Consider the following 20,857-nt stretch of genomic DNA (forward strand, 5'->3'; position numbering starts at 1 on the left):
TTTTCAACCTTAAATAGTACTCTCCCAATAAGACCACTAAATTCTGGATTTTCTCAGCCACTCCATGAACAAAGCATTAGGCCATACAGACACAGGGCAGCCTCAGGTTGGACTGGATATCAGGGGCCTGCCAATCTCAGTGGTTCTGTCAATCTCTGATAACTAAATAATATTTATTCCTTGGAAAATAAAGGTTGAATGTCACAAATTCTAAGTGTAAAATAACAGTAAAGGAATCAGATTTAAATGATTCTGTTGAGTTAAAGGGAGCAATAATGCTATGTTGAAACCCAATTAGCAAAGAAGCTCACCCAGATGTCATTAAAGTGCCTTTTGCACCAAACTACCTTCACCTGATCTGACAAATGGCAAATTACCTGATGTAGCTGGACTCTGTTGCACATTAATTAGAAGAAAACAGAAGAAGAAAGAGATGGAAGAGAACTGCACAAAAGCTGCATAATTTTCCTATTAATATGAAGCTAGTGTATTAATATGAACCTAGCAGTCTGCAAAATCCTACAGTAAAAGGAAAGTGATGAGTAGTTCAAAGTAGTGAAGGACAACAAAAAGCCTGTTAAAAAAAATCATGAGGCTTATTAAAAGCGAAATATGGATTCTTTATTTCTTCTGTGATTTTTAGGGTGTTGTTTCATTTTTTTCCTAGCTTCTCCTCACCACTCTTAGAGCTGGTACTGCAGAAAGCAGCAGCAGACACTGATGCATGCTCACAAAGACACAAATCCTCAGCCATTATTCAGCAGGGTGGCCCTGCCCTCCCTGACACTCAGCACTGGGCACCTGCTGTGAGAGTGACACTCTCTGGGGGGAAAACAATGGCACTGCAGCTCAAAATGTCCTGACCACCACCCCCAAATGTTTCAGACTCAAGCTGTCCTCTCCACATCCGTGCAACACCTTCTCCAGTGCACAGCCCTGGTACTGCCATGCATGTGGCATTAAATAAAGGTGTGCAGCTAAGGCAGGTTACCTATCTCCCTCGCACATTCTCCTTTCAATAATAACCTGCTGGAGACCATCCTGTAGCATCAAGAGGCACTGTCATGATGACAGACAACAAGCTGTCACCTGAGAGGCAAATACAGTTGTATTTTTGGGTGGAAACCACTGTACTTTGCAGATGTGCTTTCTCTGAAACACTTCTATCCTTGCTTTGGATGGGTAAGGATGATTAAGAGTCATCCTCTGACTTCTGTTTTCTGTGCTGAAATTACATTGCTGGTTTTTGATATCTGGCTGAAGTATACTGCCGTCGTTATCAAAACAGAGCTATAGAAAAAATGGAATCCACCCTTTGCAAAATGCTTCAGTGAGAATAAATCACATTGCCTCCATGTTTTTTACACATCAAAATGTACACAGGCAGAAATAAACCAGCAGCTGGGGCTCCAGCATAATGCACTCACAAAGAAAGATTCTTCCACATCTTCACCATTTCCTGACAAACAGGCAGGCAGGTAACTGGGAAATTTTGTCTGAAAATTTCTTGATGATTTGGAAGGTGTTCTGACACCTTAAATGCTGCTTAGGCTGTGGAAGAACAAACACTCTCCTTGTACAAGCATACATCACCACAATACCCCTTTTCCATGTATGTTGGAATGGAAAAGACCATTAACTTAATTCTTAGTCCATATAGAACACTAGAAAAAATAAAGATGTTTGCATAATTACAGGTCATTCAACAAGCCATGTTACATCAGGAATGCCTAAGAAAAGGCAAAAAGGAATTGCAAGCTTTAAGGACAATATACATGATTTTTCCCTCTTCTTCCATTTGGTCCCTATTTCACTGTATATTCTATAAGCATGTATTTTGATATCTGTTTCAACTGCACAGAAAGGAAAAACGAAGGGAGGACAAAAATGTAGGAAATAAGTAAAGGGTGCCACAACAAGTGTGAGGTTAGAAGTTAGTAGTGGAGGGAAAAGGACAAGACTGTACACTGATCTACAAAAAAAAAAGCAAAACATACATGAGCAAGGAAAAATTAGATATTAATAAGAAGAAGTCAGTACTTGACAGCAGGTTTCCCACTGACCAGTTATGATCTGGACAATTATGGTAGAAACAAACTTAGTTTCTTCATTTATTCATTTAACAACTTGAAATACAGGAAAAATCTTCAGATGGAAGCAGATTTTTACAAGATCTGTTTCCTCTGAGAAACAGTAAAAGCAGAGGTTGCCTATTAAAAAGCCTACTCCTGTTCAAATTGCCAATTTGAAGACTTCAGCCCAAGAAAATTCAAGTATGAAGAAATGCCTCCCCACCTCTGCAAGCCCAGCCAAGTCCCCTCATCAGTCTCCAAACCAAACAATGCTGTGCGAGTCTACCCAGAAGAACGCAGCTCAAGTCCCAGCGCAGTTTTCATACGGCTCATTGTTTGAGCTAATTTAATTAAAAGAGGGTCCAGATGATGATTATCCTGGCAAAAGGAAACTGCACAGACAATACAATGGCAGACTGCCACAATCACTGTATCTTAGCTCTGAACAGAAAACAGAACGAAAGGAAGAGGATAAAACAAGCCCACCTTGCTAACCTTTAAAGCTGACATATTCCTACCAACCCCACAGGCTGGAACAAGACTCAGCTGTTGCCCAGTGTGCTAATTTTTGGCACTCCATTAAGTGCTGTGAACATGACCATGATTAGTTTAAGCAGGAGAATCTACCATCATAGTGTGCTGCAATGACAGCTTAGTCACACACACCGCCCATGCCAGGCACTGAAGGTGGCATTATTTATGGTCCAAGCCCTGGTGGGAAGTTCAGGTGGTTTGGGCTCCACTCCAACACCATGGTGCAATTTCCCAGGGAAATGCAGTGCTTGCCTCCACCTACAAGAGCAAGGTCGTGTCAAGCTTATATGGTCTATATAAATATTTAAATATAATAAAATGATAAAATTTTAAGAATGTATAAAAAGCTCAGGGACTGAACTTCAGCTGTCTACAGAGCTCCACTCAAATCAGAAACAGTAAGCCTTCTATGGAAACCTTTCCAAAAACCATTCTTGGATTAGGAATATTTCTTAAAACTCTGTAGGGACATAAATCATTGCTGCTGATCTGCACACTCTCATAGTTCAAAGTCTAGTAGTACCAAACTGAATTTCCCTGGCTGAGAATAACTATTTCCATGAGCAGACATTTCTAAATTAGGGACGCTTTTAGGTTTTTCATAATGACTGGAAGATTTTTTTGCATGCAATTTCAATTCTCATCTACACACTCCAAACCAAAATTTTTTCCTGTTAATGTTGTACAAGTATATAAAAAGAAAAAGATTAAACAAACAAATTCAGCCCCTGCCCAGCAGATGTATGTTTTTTAATAGAAAAGCAAAAATGTAAGGAAAAAAAAGGTCAAATTATTTGATGAATGCCAAAAAGCAAGCTAGTGGGGAACTGGGAGTGAAGGAAGGTGAGCACATGATTTCAGCTATAGATTTCAGAGTTTGAGGCCAGCAGCTTACCTGATAGCCGTCCTCTTTGCTCTTGGGTGCCTAAATGCATAGTCCACCTTTATAAATAAATAAACATACCTAAACCAGAATGAAGACACTTAGGTTTAATGCCTGAGAGGAAACTAGTTGCTACATTGAGAAGAGGTTCAAACCTATTTCTCTCCAACAGCTTTTGGGATACCACACAAACAATGAGAAAGCCAGAGATTTCAGTAAAGCAGCAGCTGATCACTCTGTCTCAGGTACATCTCTGAAACAGAGAAAACAGATCACTGCTCCCAGATTAGGCTTTACAGGAGGCACACTGAGCAATTCCAACATGATTGCTTTGGAGGAGAGCTACTCTAACCACTGACAGAGCCTAAAAGACACTGCATGATGAGGCAGAAGGAGTGTTCTTTAAAGCTCTAACAGAAATACAGTCCTTTCAGATTGGTGTAGTCATCCTGTCTGCTTATCTCAGGTTAGAGGAACAAAACATGTGGAAGAGAGACCATAAGGCAACAGGAGCAGCTATCAGTCATCTTCACCTCCCGCCATTCCCCACTCCCAGTTTCAAGTGCTTTCTGCACTAACTCACACACCACGGGCAGCTGATGAAGCTGCTACACCATCAAGTAATTGTGAGTGCTGGGAAGAGAGCCTCCTGCAGATACATCCTTTCCCAAACACACCTTTCTAACAGCAAGAAGTTTGAGACTTTTCTAGCTCAGACAGTTCTTTGACACGGAGCGATAAAACCCATCCACACAGGCAAGGATCTGCCCTCAGCCAGCAGTAATTAAAATTAATCATTCACAATTATTTTCATGGGTATGTTCAGAAAGAGACACCACACAGCCAGCTCGCTGACTCCTCAAAGCTGACAGACCTTGAAATAGGCTGTGGTCAGGTACAGCGTGTCCCTGGGTTTCAAGCAGTTAAAAACATGCTTTGCATATTGATTCACCCCTCCATCCTCAGTGCTGACAGCCAGAGCCACCCCTGTCCTCCAGCCCAACACCTGAGCTGGCATCAGGGAGAGGGATTGGTAAGAAAAGTGATTTTTCAAGTAAGTACTGCTATGCCTATCATTATTACTGCCCTGCTGGAACTCAGGGCCCTGTGAGCGCTAAAATTTCTTATTCTTGAATCGCAGTATCTTCTGAACTCAAGATTCTTCCCGTTTTCCACACCTCTGTATTATGTTTTTAATCACTATCTTCTTTCCTTTCAGCTTCACTGGTCACTGCCTATGCTATTCTAAGGTAGAGAGATTTTGAAGGAACAGAGCAGCCTGAAGGTTATCAGTTTCCATGCCTCAAAAGCCACTGAAGAAATTAAAGAGGCAAAAGAATTAATGAAATTCAACATAAGGCATTAGGACTGTCACTTTCTGGAACACTGTTTACTTATACAAGCAATTTTTATGGGACTGAACATTTACTATTCATGATAGCAGCCTTGATCAATTCTGCTTCTTTGAAACTTACTACAGAAACATAAAAGCATCTGTCTTACCTATATAAACCCAAAACGTGTAAGCAGCAAGACCAGGATTGTAACCGGTGCAAGGAGGAAGCAATGTCACACCTAACAGACTGCAGATCCCTCAGTATCAACCTGCATAGTGCTCCTTCCTTCCCAGCAACTGGAATATTGATTTTTACAATATCTACCAGAAAAAAAAGGTTTTGAGCAGATATAGAGAAGGAGGAGCAGGGTAATGGGATTGTCTGCTTCCCACACCACGTGTGTTCTGTAGTTGGAGCTCAAAGCTAAATTAAAAAAGGAGATGGTGGAAGATCCAACTTCTTACATAAATCAGCTCGGCATGGCTTTCAGTCAGAAGACTTGAAAGAAACAGATATTCTGCCTTTGCTAAAATGGAAAATTGTCAGATAAATATGCTTGCCTTTTTAACTAGAGTGGTCTTTGTAAGTAGGTATACTGTTGTGCAGGAAACAGGAGCACTGACTGGAAAGTGGAGAGTTATGCAGGCAGGGCTCAGGAAATGTCTCTCTTTGGGAAATTATAAAAGGACGTAAACAGTAGAACAACAGCAGCACTCAAGCTCAAGAGTCTCTCTGGCCATTAGCAACACTACAGCAGGTCTGCAAATATCACCCCTGACTTCTTTATGTTTTATGCAGGGTACCCACCAACCTTGTTTTTCCTGTATTGTTTATTTACCCCATGCTTCTCTTGTATTGTTCATCCCAATCTTTAATCATCACAGTTTCCTAATTCACACTAGACTCTCCTTAAGCCACTTTCTCACTGAAGATGGTATTCAAGGTGTAAGGACCCTAAAATTTGGGGCTATCCCTATAACCTCTCCTTTCTGCACCTGCACACTTGCACTTGTAACTTAAGACACAATATTGTACCAACTCACAGATTGCCTCTCACTTCATCCCCTCCTTCCACAGCCATGAGTATTCTCAGCTCACAAGAGCAGTAGGGATCAGTGTCTCCTGCCAGGCAGCCAGGGAAAGCCCCACCAGTGCCCCAGGTTCTCCCCTGTCAGGGCATTTGACTAAAGAGCCTAATTTTGACTTGTGCAGAGTTTATATATGTTTATATATTTTTGCCCCACCTCACAAAATTTTGAAATTATCTGGGAGAAGGAACTCAAAGGTGCGAATCAGAAAAATAATTAAAAAGGGCGGGAGCCTGATTTCATAATATATTACAAGCACTTATCCCTTTGGAAAGTCAAGACTAAATTAATCACAGTTAAAATATTTTACAAGCTTGTACAAACTCAACAGGGACCTTGACTGAACTCTAGAATATGGGGAAAAAGAAAAACAGAGAAAGCGGAGAGGGATCTGATAGAAGCAGCATGAAGAGCTCCAAAACAACCTTGGGAAACCAGAAAGGGCACCACAGAATGGTTTGGATTGGAAGGGGCCTTAAAAGACCACCTAGCTCCAGCCCCTCTCCCTTGGGAGACACCTTCCACTAGACCAGGTTGCTCAGGGCCCCACCTAGCCTGCCTTTGAACACTTCCAGGGAAGGGGCAGCCAGAACCTCTCCTCAGGAAACAGCCAGAGCAGGGAGAGCAGTTGGGTAGGCACACATGCACATGGGAAAGATGCAGCTCCTTGAATTTCCTGGCTGCTCAAAGGAAAAAGAAGAGATTCCAGATGAGCAAGCATGGACTCACTCTCCCCCCCAGAGATGTGGAGCAGCTCTGTCTGAGCAGAGATGAAAGCCCTGTATCCTCTTCCAGCAGCCAGACAATCCTGCTAGTAATGGATTAAAGTGATTTAAGTAACTATACATTTAATAAGGTGAAAAGGGCAACGACACAATTACATTCTGATTGTTTTAAACTACATATTGCTTTGCAATTCTGCTTCTGTTTTAAATAAAAAGGTAACACTTTTTGCCAGAGCTGACATGGCATGAGTATATAAGCAAGGCAAAGAACACAAAAGAGAAGTGCCATCTTCTATTAGTCATTTGACAGAGAATACAGATGAGCTTTCAGACACCAGGACCAGCAGTCAGGAGATCTTCACAGAGCAAGGACCACTGCTCTCTAAATACATAAACACAAATGGACATGTTTGTATATACACAGATATAAAAACTTCCTACCTTGCTTTAAAATCCAAAATGCTTTCTCAGTGCTGCCAATAACAAATAAAGCTCAAATTTCCTTTGGTTGGAGAAAGAAAATCACAACTAAGAAAAACAGATGACGGAAGACCCCAGCAGCAGCAGAAGATGCCATTAGCTATTACCTACTGTGATTATGGAAAAATGCTATTTTTTATTCTGCAGCCTCTCTTTGCCATTCTTTTCATCCACCTTGAAAATGATTCCAGGATTTACATAAATAGGGTCATCTGGGGGTTGCATGCTCCTGGCTAAACCTCCCTGGCCCCTCCCATGGGAAAAAAAATAAAAAAATTCAAGCAGCAACAAAGAAAAGTTTTCAATTTTCTGACATTCTCTTCCCCATTTCCTAATGTAAACTCTGAGCAGTTTCTGTAGAGACTGTAAACACCCACACAACTTTGCAGGTGGGGAAAAGGTAAAAAACTTCACACCAGTTAATCTACATCAGCAATTTCTTCACCCTTTCTTTGAGAAGTCACTGCATATAAGATCTACTGCTGCCTCATGGACAAACACACACAGAGCCTTTGGCACCAGGGAGAGATGTTTCAGGGCAGTGTGAGGATTTGATGGCTGTCTTAGCTTTCCTTGCACCCTGAGCAGCCTGCATAGCCTAACAGCATTAGCTTACTAACAGATATATTAATAGGTGTGGGGGGAGGGAAAGGAAGAGGGAAAAAAAGCCACTAAAACACATTCCACCTACACATCTCACTACTAATCATAAACTCAGGTAGAAAGCAAATTGCTTCTCCAGGACCAGGAGAAGAAGAAAAGAACAATAAGACTGAAGGGGGGAAAATCAACTATTTTCATCTTTTTCTGAAAATATACCAATTGCTGTATTTATCAATTCATGATAAGGAATGAGAAAGTAAAAAGAAAAAAAAAACACAACCAGCACACCAAAAAAAAAAAAAAAACAAACCCAAAAAAAAACCAAACAAACCCAAAAAACCCCCACAAAAAACAAAACCCAAAAAACAATGGAAGAACTGCCACAACATCTTGTAGTAAGTAATTTCAGAGTGATAAATATAATGTTGGCCTCAGACTGCTAGAAGGATTAGATTTAGCTGTAAAACAAGTAGTGCAGTTAACAGTTCCTGTTGGGTCTGGTGTTAGGATTAGAAAGCACTGCTAATCACAAGAAATGTAAAAAGATTAAGAGGTGATGGTTGCCAGTAAGGTTTTAAAAGCATGTAAGTGCTGGAATTCATTTTGGGATTAATATTCCTCAAGTGAAAAGAAAAGTAAAGGATAGATCATAAATGGCAGCCAGTTCCACCTGCACTGCCCACAACCCTTTCCCAAGCATTAGGAGAATTAATTGTGGAAAAGTGAAAGGCATGCCATGGCTTATACTGAATGATCCTAGGGCAGCTTCAGTGAGGAGAAGCAAATATTTCTATTTTGGTATCTGAATGAACTATGGCAATCTAAAATCTGTTTGAGTTCAGAGATTTTGCTTACCAAAATCTTGCCTGGACACTGGAGTTGCAATTTTTAAAGGCATGGTAAAAGGAATGATGATGGCCTTTTGTATCTGCATCCTTTCAGCAGGCAGGATAAGACAACATGTTGATCTCCTAGTTTGCTTCCAGCTTGTGTAGATCCACCTCTAAGATCAGTTTATGTTCTTAGTTACCAAGGATAAACAAAGCTCCCCATGTAAAATAATCTGGAGTGTGCAAAAGAGAGCTCCCAGAAAAAACAAACAAACAATAGAAAGGAGAAAAAAATTATCTTGCAAAGACCTCTAAGTAAACACTAAGTTTTAATAAACAAATTTGAATTCTGGATGAAAAGTTTTACTAGAAAAGCCTTTTAAACAGTGTAGACCATAGCATCTTGGTCAGATTCCCTTATGACAGAGTGGTCTCCATCAGCATCAAGTGCAAAGTTCATCGCTGGCACCCTCGGCCACCACCACCCCAAACTGCACGGTCAGAGTACAACACCTCGAGGAGAACACAGACTTCTGCCAAGCCCACCAGGTTCCCAACAGGCCTGATGGACAGCCAAAAGCTTCTTGGTGGTGAGGCCACCTAAAACTTGCCTCTCTCCCAGAGTGTCCCACATTTATCCAATGATTCAGAGCAAAATTCAAGTTCTACCAGGACATTCTGTGAGCACTGCCTCTGCACAGCCCTCCAAGGGGCTCAGACGCTGATTCAGACCAGCCTCTCTCCAGTCATTACTTTACCCTCTGTAAATCTCAACTTTGCTATTCCAGGGGTTGGGGAGCAATATGCAGCAGGATCACTTTATCATTTTCTACACACCTTTCAGTTAAGTGTTCCTGGTGCATCTTCCTGGATTTTCAGACTCCCTAAGTCTGTTTTCCCTTCTGTTGCCTGAAAATGAACATTTTTTCCAGATGCCTGTAGCAGCAGCAGAAATAACCATCTTCCGAGAGTTATAAAACAGTTGTATTTAATAATAGAGAAAGCATTGTGCATGATTTCTGCAGAAGTCTCTTCAGTAGAACAGATGAATTTATTCACTGCATTATGGAACAGTTTGAGAAAACAAGATCATACAATGTACACTGCCTCTATTTAAATTGTTTCATTTCTATTCATGAGTGCTCTGATTAGATACACTGAAAAGATCATCAGTAAGAAATAAATAATTCTGCCAAATTAATAGTTGTTGATTTCTTTTACCTGAAAATGTAAGTAGCATCTCATTCACACTAGACAAAGCTACTATAATTTGGATATATCGATCTTGTTGGTTCAAGTCCACACAGCACATAGAGGCAGGTGTGCATCTACATTTTCTTAGCATCAAGCAACTTTATAAAATTGTGAGTTCTTTCCTGAGTGGAGAAAGGCTAATATGCACTTTGCATGGAGAGGCTTTGTAGACAACTAGGGTGTTTGTTTTTTTTCCTCTAGCTGTTTTCCCCAAATAGAGGGTTGAGAGAAATAAATTGCTTTAAATGCAGAAAATTGTTTAGAAATGGTATTTCAGGGAATACAGGTGAATTTTCTGTATCACACAAAATTAATCCAAGCTCAGCAAATGCTCTTTAATTAGAAACACCTTTAGAAAGGAAGCAGCCAGAAGTAACCCTCGCAAGCATCTTTATATTAAGGGAGCTACTAACCAACCCCAAAACAGCTTCTCCAGGACCTCCCTCCCCATTAAGTATTTTCCTGGAGAAGCACAGAAAGGGGTGGATTTGTGCAAATGGAGCAGAATGTATTATTTAGCAGAAAGATCTGACTAATATTTTCTTTAGGAAAAAACAGACTAAAAACATAGAGTTAATATTTTGTTTTAGACATCACAGAATGATGAATGCCAAATTTCCGCTCAGCTTATGAACATCTGAGAAAAAACCCTCCACATTTTGAAAAATTTTTCCAGTTTGAGTCAACAATGAATTCTTCTAAGAATCAAATATAATTGCTGTAACATTTCGAAAAAATTTAAACGCACAGCTCAGTACCTTAAGAACAGCCTGTTTGCACAGCAGCCAAGTGATACACCTCAGAGAGCTACTGTTAGCTACTGCAGGGAAGATAAATCAAGAAAATGCTGAGTTGAGGTGCAATTTGACAGTTATTAGCAGAACAGGAGTAATTTGATGAAGGAAAAAAATCTGACAAAATCTCAGTTCACAGCAACAGATTTTGGAAGCCTATTTGCACATAAATTGGAAAAAATAATTCTTGCATTAGAAACTGATGAAGATGAAACAATATACCCTAAATCCTAACATATTTGAAATTATTTTCTTTGATTCAAAGCTGATAATCCTGTAACAGGCAGTAACTAAACAGGGGCTTTAACAGACTTGCTCTGCATGTTGAAGAGACTGCACAGCCTGATCTTGATCTGGGGCCATTCAACTATCAGAATAACTGGATTTACTGCCATTCGCACCTTTGTTTTTGCCATTTGAAAGCATCTCCAGCACGCAATACACTGGGCTGTGTTTTAAGCATTAGCAGCATAAATATCCCCTGGTGTACCATATGCTTCATCGCTGCTGCCTTCCCGTAAATCAAGCACACAGCCAATCATCTTTTTTATGTTGGACTCTAATGGCAACTTTATTATTCAAAGTCAGGCTGTACAGAGCCATGTCTCATGGGGACACGAAGCAGCTCAGGAGCAGGTTTATGACTGAGCAAAGGAAGATTCAAATCTGGCCATGATCTTCCCACTACAACCCTACCACCTCTTCCAATTTATCTGCATCTTTCCATTTATCTCTTCTGCGTAAAAGACTTTTTAAAAAAACCAAAACTCCCGTAAGCAGGAAAAACAAGTTACAAAGCCTTTTCTGCTCTTCAGGGACCACCTCTTTGTGTCCCCATAAATGCTCGGCGTAAATGTTTTTGCTCACATACTTGTAAGCAGATCAGTTGTTATTTACTGCATTCCAATTAGATGCATAGATTAAGAGATACCTTTCATGTCATTATATCAAACTCTTCTACAAACATACAAAGGGATTTTATAGACTATTTTCTGCTTACTACTGAATTCTCACACTCAGCACAAGACACAGTAAAAGTGAACGATACCTTCCCTGTGTTTACTGTGCCCACCAAGAACCATTAAAAAAACCAAATAAAACAACTTAACTATGATTTTAACAGCACAAACTGTTCTCCCATGCAGTTCTTCTTTTTCCTCCCTCGCCCCACTCATCTTTCAGTTCATGAAGATAGGGAACATGAAAACTAAATGGATTTATGTGTAAATAATTCATCTTTTCAGGCACATCAAACTAATACCTGAGTTCATCCAAGGGGTTCGCCAGATGTAGCTGATTCTAGTGGTATTTTTAAACAGCATTCTGGAGAGCTAGTCACAAAAGGCTGCAAGGAAATGCTGAACAGCTGTGTTGATAGAGTTGTTTTTAATCAACACGTGTTGAAACTCTACCTATCCTTACTGAACACAGCTGACAGGGACACATTCCCAGCCGTCCTGAACTGCCACTGCCTTTTGGAGACTCGTGCCTGCACAAGACAGGCTTTGTGAGTGGGGTGAGCTCTGGCACATCTTGGGAAGACGAAGAGAATTACAAAGGCTGAGCATCGTTTTCCTGCCAAGTAGCAGGAAAACATGTGGCAATATAAAGCATCTTTAGGAGCACGAGTCCCACAGGGCAGGCATCCACACAAGCTGAGCTGATCCTGTGAGCCAAGCTGCCTTAAACCAAGGTCCCATAAGGACTGGGAAGTAAAGTGATGGTAGTAACTCTGCTTCTCTTTAAGCCATGAAGGAAAGTAGAAAGTATTTTGTGCATTTTTAAACATCCTAAGTTTAAACAAACAATGGATTAATTCTTGCAGGAAGTCCAACAATTAACCTTTACTATACTTGCATGTCAAGTCATATTTCTTGTGCTAAATAAACCATAGCGAACTCCTGCAGCTAAAAAGGGCAAAAAGAAAATCTAGGGAACTTGTGTTTTTTGTTTTTACTCTTTTAAAAGCCAAAATCTAAACCGTTCCATTCTGCTTGCTTTAATAACACAACTGATCTCTCTCCTGCACGTGTTAGAAGAGGAGTCTGCAAAAGAGGAGCAGGGAAATAGGTCTTGCACACAACTAAGGTCTGTTCCTCTGATTTACAACAACTTGTCATTGTACAAACTGAATTAGAAAAACCTGCAAAGAAATACAATTAAATTGCAGAATATAAAAACCATTTTAGTAACAGTGCTTTGCCTGTGCAGGAAATGGTTCCTTAAAGTGAAGAAATCATTTTGCCATGTGGAAACCTTGAGCAGGTTAGCAACCCACTACTGTACCAGAGAATAATTTCTGCAGACAGCTTTGTATCTTCAAATTCACTCAAGTGGAGATTTATTGCAACAAAAACAGAGAAAACCACTGGAGGGATATGTTGCAAGTGGAGCAGGGCAAAAGGAAAACTAACACAGAAAAGACAATATTCTTGGATTTGCAGTACAACCATCCCTGATTTATTCCAAGAGAGTTTGTGTTTCCAGTCTAAATTAACATGGCTACTACTATAACTTATAACACAGAGATAAGATTTGGTGAATGTAAAGTTTTGCAGAATGTTCTTTAGATAAGTTTCCTTAGAAATAGCTCAAAATAACTTCAAGAATTATCATCTTAATGACATGCTTACCCTTGAGGGGAAATTTTGAGCCCTTCAGCAGAAAGCAACCTCACTGCAAGAAGGATTTTAATGAAGGCTATGAGTTACTGTTTATGCAGTGGAAGCCCTCTTTAAATCAAGCATGTTTTAAAGTGTCCTTGTTCTGAAGTTGCCTGTACTGGGCATCCCATCACAAATTTATGCCTTCATGCTTGGCAGGGCAATTATGTCCATGGACCCACATAAGATGTCTGTGAGCAAGATGGACTCTTCCACCCAGCTAATCTTCCCACATCACACAGCAAAATTAAGTGTTTCATAGTCCTTGTGTATGGAAGCCACTCTAAACCCAAATGTGCAACATTTTCTGTCTGCAAGGTATGTATAAAACACATGTGTGATGAGGAGACATACATTAATTGATTATGACGAAGAACCACCACAAAGCAGTCCATCATCATAATGAAACGCTTACAGTAATCCCTATAGAATTATAGTCCTGATCTTTGGTGATGTGGAAAACAGTATTTATTCCCTACTTCAAAAACTAAGAACACTTGCTGCAATCTCTTGCTTGGAAGTTCAAAACTGAAATTCTTCTTACTCTAGCACAGCTGACAGCATTAGCTGTGGAGAAGCTTGCTTCCAGTAGAAGTGGAATGTAAAAACAAAGTTGCTGTGACCTTAACAATAATCCTGTTTGCATATTACAATACATTTTCCTACTATAACAAGGCAAAGTCCCTGGTGTTCCGGTCAGAAAAAGTCATCTTCCAGTAAAAGCATACTGTGATCAATAACATTTTCTTAATATATTACATTATCTCCCACTGAAACACTTTTTCACTTGGCATTTCAGGCTGCCGAGTAGGGGAAATTCATGAGAAAACTAAGATAGTAAATGAGATACTGTAAATTAATTCCATCCAAGAACAATCTTTTCGTTCGTGAGCAATTTGACAAGCCAGTGTTGTCTGACTTCAGCAGAAGCTTTCTCAGCTTTCAAATACACAGGAAACAGAAGAATCTGCTGCACTACCATACCCAACTTCACTTCAGCCTGCATAATTTTGTGTTAAAATACATTAGACTTTCAACAGCCAACTCTGAGAACAGAATTAGTGGGGCATACTTTAAATATTAGTTTAGAAAATACACTGAGAAGTCTGCCACATCAATCCTGTGAATTTCTGTTTTCAAGTTACAGCCCAAAGCATGGCAGGGCACAGGAATTCTGCACTTCCTTAGAGGATTTGCCACAAACTCTCCTGCAACCCAGCCCTGAAAAGGCCCAAGTGATCACAACGCCAGGTGAAGGATCTCAATACAGCAAAGTTCCAAGACAGCTTTGTCACATGGGCATTACAGTAAAGTACTTCTCCATCTGCCCATCTGAAGTCTCTTTTGCTGTGATGAGTAGCAGCTTTAGTGCCCCCTTGTTGTTACTGCCCTCCCCCAGGCTGAAAGGATGACCTGGTGGCACATAGCCAGGAGCAGAGCCCATCACGATTTTAACAACAGCAGTTGTGGATTTACTGAGAGCAACTGGTGTTCAGTGTAGCCCAGGAAGGTGTGATCCCTCAAAAAGGCTGGGCTGTGTGCAGGATACTGGGATATTGTCAGTAGGATTACTGACAGGCACCTGATCTTGGCACGATTAGGGGAAGAATCACTGCTCTATTAATATTTCAGCATAAGGAATAAGGGGCAGGTAGCTGTTGAATATTCATGCTGTAGCAAGGCTCTCTGTATGAATTCTCTAGCAGGCACATGTAAAGGCTGCACCATTACCCCAAAGAGTTTACCATCCAAAACCCCAATTAAAGAGATACTTTAGCATGTACCCTGCTTTAAGCTCACAGGGCAGGCTCACTAATTAATTGTATTCTTACAGTGAAGGATGTGCTCCATTTTTTTATTAACTCAAGACTCATGTTGAAAACAACATAAAAGGAGTGGGAGAAAACAGATGAAAATTTAATTTACATCTGCAAATCCCAACACATCATGAGATCAGAAACATGTAAAGGGCCAAACAACTCATCTACCCAAGAAGTCATTCATAAAAGATAAACATCCTTTTTAAAAGTGGAGGAAACTCATGCAAGGAAGATGCACAGTACTCAACTACAAAATAATTCCAAGCAGCTTCACGTACATTTCTGAGGAAGAGGAGGCAAAATTAAGATTGGTGCCACTGAGAAGAAGGAGCACAGATGACATCTTAAGCAAACTAGATAGGAAGGACAAAATAATCAGGGTTTTGAAGGACAGGACTACGTTTATGCAGGCTCCTGGTTGTGGAGTTTTGTGGGGTTTTTAATTTTTTTTAAACAAAATAAATTAGGCAGAAAATCTTCATATAAATGAGTACTTATAAAAGAGCCTTTCTAGGTGAATCATTTCTTTTACGATTAATAAAATCTGCAATCAGAGCAACAACATTCTGATGACTTTTTGCCATTTGCAATTATCGCTCATCCCAGCACCAAAAAGCTCATTATTATTAAAGCTGACAGAAAGAATACTTAACTGCTTTTATAAAAGAACTTACTTTTTTAAAAGAATCAAGTTTCTAAGCCTTCTTTCTACTTCCAAATCTTCTGTGTGAAAACAGGCTATCCTAACAACCCCTGTGTGTGTCACCTTTGATTTCCAACACATAATTTGGATAAAAGCATCCAATTTGTACAGTAACACAATGCATTACAGAATAACACTTCTTAGGTTTAAAAGCAGCCTACAAAGAGTATAGAGTTAACATAAATCTGTAAAAATACAAACATATAGTTTATACCATAAAAATACATATTTTAACCTTTTTTATAGCAGTTTTCTCCTAAGTAACTAAAACCATTAAAGATACTGTAGGACTTGGAGCATTCCTACAATTCCTGTGAATAAGAGTGCATAATCTCTATTTTAAAGGCATGGAAGTTGAGGCACAGCTATTACTAAGACAGCTGTGGAAGAGACAGGAATGGGAACCATATCCAACCCCAAGCTCTTGTGACTAAATCCATTTCTATTTGACATGTATTATCTATAGGCAGAAATGAACACAGGTATTTTTGTTTTCTCATCTAAAGAAATGTTAAGAGTGATGTCTTGTCTGTGCCTCACTCCATCCTTGCTCCTCGACATAACAGCACTGTAAAATCAGAGATATATTAAAAAAAAACCAAATAAAAAAAACCAAACAGACAAAACACACAAAAAAAAAAAACAACAAAAAAACCCCAACAAAAAATCCCCCAAAAAACCCCCCCAAAAACCCCAACCCCCTCCAAAAAACAACCAAAACAAACAACAACAAAACAACCAAGCAACAACCCAAAAATAAACCCCAAGAAATGGATGCAAAGTCAGAAAATACTGCCTGATTCATAGGTGCTTGGGAAGCACTGATTTGAGCTTTTTATTATCATATATCTCCAGTTTGTCATGATTTAGTGGATGGTTAAAGGTGTGGAGCATGTGGTGAGCCTGAGGTGTGCAGTAAGAGAGGCAACAGGTACAAGGTGCATCAAGGGAAAATCTGGGAAGGGATAAGGAAGAAGCACTGAGAGCAGATGCTCAAGCAGCAGAATGGCTGTGTGGGGAGGCTGCAGAGCCTTCATCCTCAGGGGTATTAAAGGACTTGCTTGGATACAGACACAGCCCTGAACAACCTGCCCTGCCTCTGCAGTTTGCCTGATTTGAGCAGGAGCTTGGGCAAGACAATCCCTCCAAGGTCATTCCCAAACTGAATTGTTCCTTGAACACCATCCCAAAGACAAGTGAGGTTGCTGTTTGGTTTCTCCGCAGCATCCCAAAGCTTATCACAAATTCACCCAAGAAGTGTGACCCTGGATTTCTGTAATTAACTTTTTTTTACTTTATTTGGCTTGCTCCTTCTTCTGAACGGGATAAAATGGAACAAATCCAAATCTTTGCTTTCACCCACTTGAAAACTGTGAAAAATGAAAAGCAAAACACAATCACTGCGCTCAAGCTCCTAAACACACGTGGTCATTTGAGGTCTCGCTTAGAGTTTACACACCTTCCTGACCTCTCCTCCTAAGAAATACTCCAAAAACAATCAGTCTGCTGTGTAGGGAGACCCACAGTTATTAAAATAACTTCATCACCAAAACAGCTCTCAACATCATTTCAAATTCCTCCCCACCACCCGCACTATTGTAAGAGATGCTGCATATGGTGAAAATTAATTCAGTTTGAACCAGAAAACACTGGGGTTAAGTACTTCTTCAACTGGAATACAAAAACTGCAACCACACGTGACTGTCAGGATATACAGGGCTACAGTCAACATGCAGAAATACTATTTATATCCTTCAGAAAAATTGAGTTAAAAGGCTTTTTAAGGGGAACAGCTGAGCTAGGAATATCCAAAAATGGGTGAGACAAACAAGTATACAACTCCTACGTGCAGCTCACTACCAGAAGGAGACAATGGGAGTCCATCCTGAAACTCACAGCCTTCTCCAACAATTTCTCTCCTGCAACAGAAGCCTCCAAGAGGAGGCCTGGAGACAGCTGGCTTCTCATTTCCAAATTACTAGTTTTTAATTCTTTTGTTACACATATGTTATATAACCAGATCACAGCCACCGTGGCAGAAACGCCCATGGGCATCCTACAGCTCAACAAAATCACTTTGCAGTAACTGGATATTCAGCCTAAGATTATCCCAGACACTTCATACTGATGTGACTAGGCAATGTGGCAACTTATCACAAGCCAGATTTACTAGACATTCCCCACCACAGAAAGTGAATTAAACTGTCACTCATCACCGTATGAGCTGCACTAGTGTAACTACTTCTTCATGAGTTGAACAACACTTCTCTGAATTAAAACCAACACACTTTCTTGCAAGTCTTTATCCTCCTTTCTGCACATTTTCTTTTCCTTTCCACTTCTCTTATTTTCTGCTCAATTTTTTCCTCTCCTGACTTAGTATGTTTAACCCTCTTTGATCCACTTGCACTCCAGTGCATTCTTTTGTTATCCTTGGCAGATACAAACTGAGGGATTTGCACAGGAGCTCCAGCCACCCTGGCCAAACTAGTAATGATGAACTCAGCACTGGACTGCTGCTGTCCTCTTGGTGCTTCCCCTAGGGAATCAGACAGCAAAGCTTCCAGGAAGACAGGACTACATCTCCTTTCCCCAAGAATCATCTGATCATCATGTCAAGCTAAGGCTGAGACTCTATCCCCAAGTGCGTCTTCTCTGGAATATCTCCAACATACATGCTCTACTAAAACACAGAAAAAGCAGATGCATTACTCATCATGAGGGCCACCAAAAAAAGAAAAAGAGCAGAATATTTGATTTAACCACCACTACAATTACAGTTGTTGGCATCTGCAATTTGTAGCATCACACACACACGCATGCAAACGTAAAGAAGGAATATAAAGTAAGTCTTGTTCATAACTCAGACTTCATTTCCAGCAAGTTTCATATATATATTATTATTATATACACTATTTATGGTTGTGTACTGGCAGTACAGAAAAAAGGATTAAATACACTCTCTCATGCACACTTGTACACACCCAAGCATACACACAATTTCCTGATCTATTGTGAATATATTAATGAGAGGAATTGAAAAGGAATTTTAAATTATTAAAGTTACATGGAAAGCTTTAAGCTAGCTAGCTTTCTTTAAGCTAGCTAAGCTTAAAGAAATAAACTAATTTCCAAGAGAGTTTCACTATTTCCAAAGTGTAGCTCATGCACATTTATGGGAAGAGGTTGCCAGAAACATTGTGATGAAGGTGCACTGGGGATGCTGAGGTGTTCAATAAGGAATCCTGTGAAGAAAGAGCAAATGCTGGAAGTAAGGAATGCATGACAGTGGATAAGAAAGATCAAACAAACTGAAAATATGAAAAATAATATGGGACTTAGTAGTCTTGACAGACAGTGGGTACAATCTGAGCCAGCAACATGCCCTTGGCACAAACCCAAGTGTGTCCATTCTGAGCTGCGTTGGTGAGAGCACAGCCAGCACGCCCAGGGAAGCAATCTTCCCCTTTCCTGAAGGATTTGTGAGCCCTCCAGAACACAAAGGCTTTGATATACTGGAGAAAGTCCAGTGGAGGATAGTGGTGTCTAGAACAGAGGTCTCCCCCAGATCTTACTGTGTTTTCTAATTCCCCAAAAGGAAGGTACAAAGAGAACAGAGTGAGCCTATTCTTGAAAGGGCAGCAATACAACAAGTACAAAGAAGCTACAACGAAAGTTCAGGTTATAAATGAAGAAAATATCCTTCACGAGGTGGTGAAATATGGTAACAGGGGTCTAACAAGGTTTTGGAGTCTGCATCCTTGGAGATATTCAAAACCCAACAGTATTTGGTCCCCAGCAACCTGCTTTAAAAGTGACATTGCTCTGAGCAAGAGGCTGAACTAGACAACTGCACAGGTGTTTTCCAGCCTGAATTATCGCCAAAAAATTACGTATCTGGATGGAAGAAGCAAGAAACCTGGTTGAAGGAGGCCAAGAGGACAAGAAACAGCATAAAGGCACAGGATTAGCTCCATAATGAAAAAAACAGAGAAGTGCAAAAGGAAGCTAGAAAAGGGAATAAGAAAGAAAAATAGCAGGCAGGATCATTTAAAAAAAAAAAAAAAAATCAAATCTCTGTTCACAAAATTGAACTTTCCTCCCATAGGCAGGAGATGAAAAATTCCACAAGAGTCATTCAACAATGAAGTCAAGTACTTAAGTTTCTACTGTAATGTGCATAGTAGATTTGGATAAGAGAGGGAATCAGTTCCTTCTTTTCCCTTCCCATGCCCCTAAGAAACCAACTAACCTTTAATCTCCCTTTTCCAAATATTTGAACTCAATCTTGCAAACTTCACAGATATTTTAACTATGTACATTATGAAGAATGTTTCATTTGTAATATAAAAATACATGCACTTTTATCAGCATAAAACTTAAAGTTCACTACACCCAAATAAGCCTCTTACAGCTTTTTACAGTTTTATAAGATATGGCCCCATGAGTCTAGGCCTATACACACAGAAAACTTTGCTCTCTCTTGGAGCTACACCACCAAATTAAAACAGTCCTGATCAGGTTTACAGCATTAGCATTTATCATATTATAATATTTTTCTGTTATAAAACAGATGCTCAGTTGCATGTACTGCAATAGAGACTTGCTGCAGCCACCGAAAGGGAGAGCAATGCCCAAATTGTGTTTCTGTAAGCAAGGAAGAGACCATGAAAGAAAAGCCACAAAAAAAAGAGACATCTGCACACTTACCCTGTGATATCCACAATCTGTATCAAAATCAGCCTCAGGTGTAACAGTCAGTAAACAGGACAGCAAACCCTTGCATTTAGCAGAAGACTTCTGGGAAGCCAGATTACCTAGAAAGAGTTGAAAAAAGTTACTTCAACACACAAAGATGAAATCACCAATGTGTAATGCGAATAGGCTTCAGATGAATCACAGCAGCAGAATTAAAAAAAAAAGAAAAAAGCTGCTCAATGGGAGACCACCATGATCAGAATAGAGAACTTAAACCCCAGAAGGTGACAGAAATTTGTTCCAAAGCACAGACAGTTGGATGCTGGTAGGCACTCAGGGTTTAGCAAAGAACATCTAATACCCAAGATAACAT

General features: G+C 40.0%; 1 protein-coding gene across 4 annotated transcripts in view; it reads right to left on the reverse strand.

The window, feature by feature from the left end:
• KLHL29 (kelch like family member 29) overlaps nucleotides 1–20,857 on the reverse strand; it is a 388,622-nt gene that overhangs the window by 302,082 nt on the left and 65,683 nt on the right. For all 4 annotated transcript variants that reach the window (XM_074538031.1, XM_014265655.3, XM_005485101.4 and 1 more), the window contains exon 2: nucleotides 20,497–20,603. The gene's annotated coding sequence lies outside the window, so the exon portion shown is untranslated. The remainder of the gene's footprint in view (nucleotides 1–20,496; nucleotides 20,604–20,857) is intronic.

This window comes from Zonotrichia albicollis, chromosome 3, assembly GCF_047830755.1.
Source record: "Zonotrichia albicollis isolate bZonAlb1 chromosome 3, bZonAlb1.hap1, whole genome shotgun sequence".
NCBI lineage: Eukaryota > Metazoa > Chordata > Aves > Passeriformes > Passerellidae > Zonotrichia > Zonotrichia albicollis.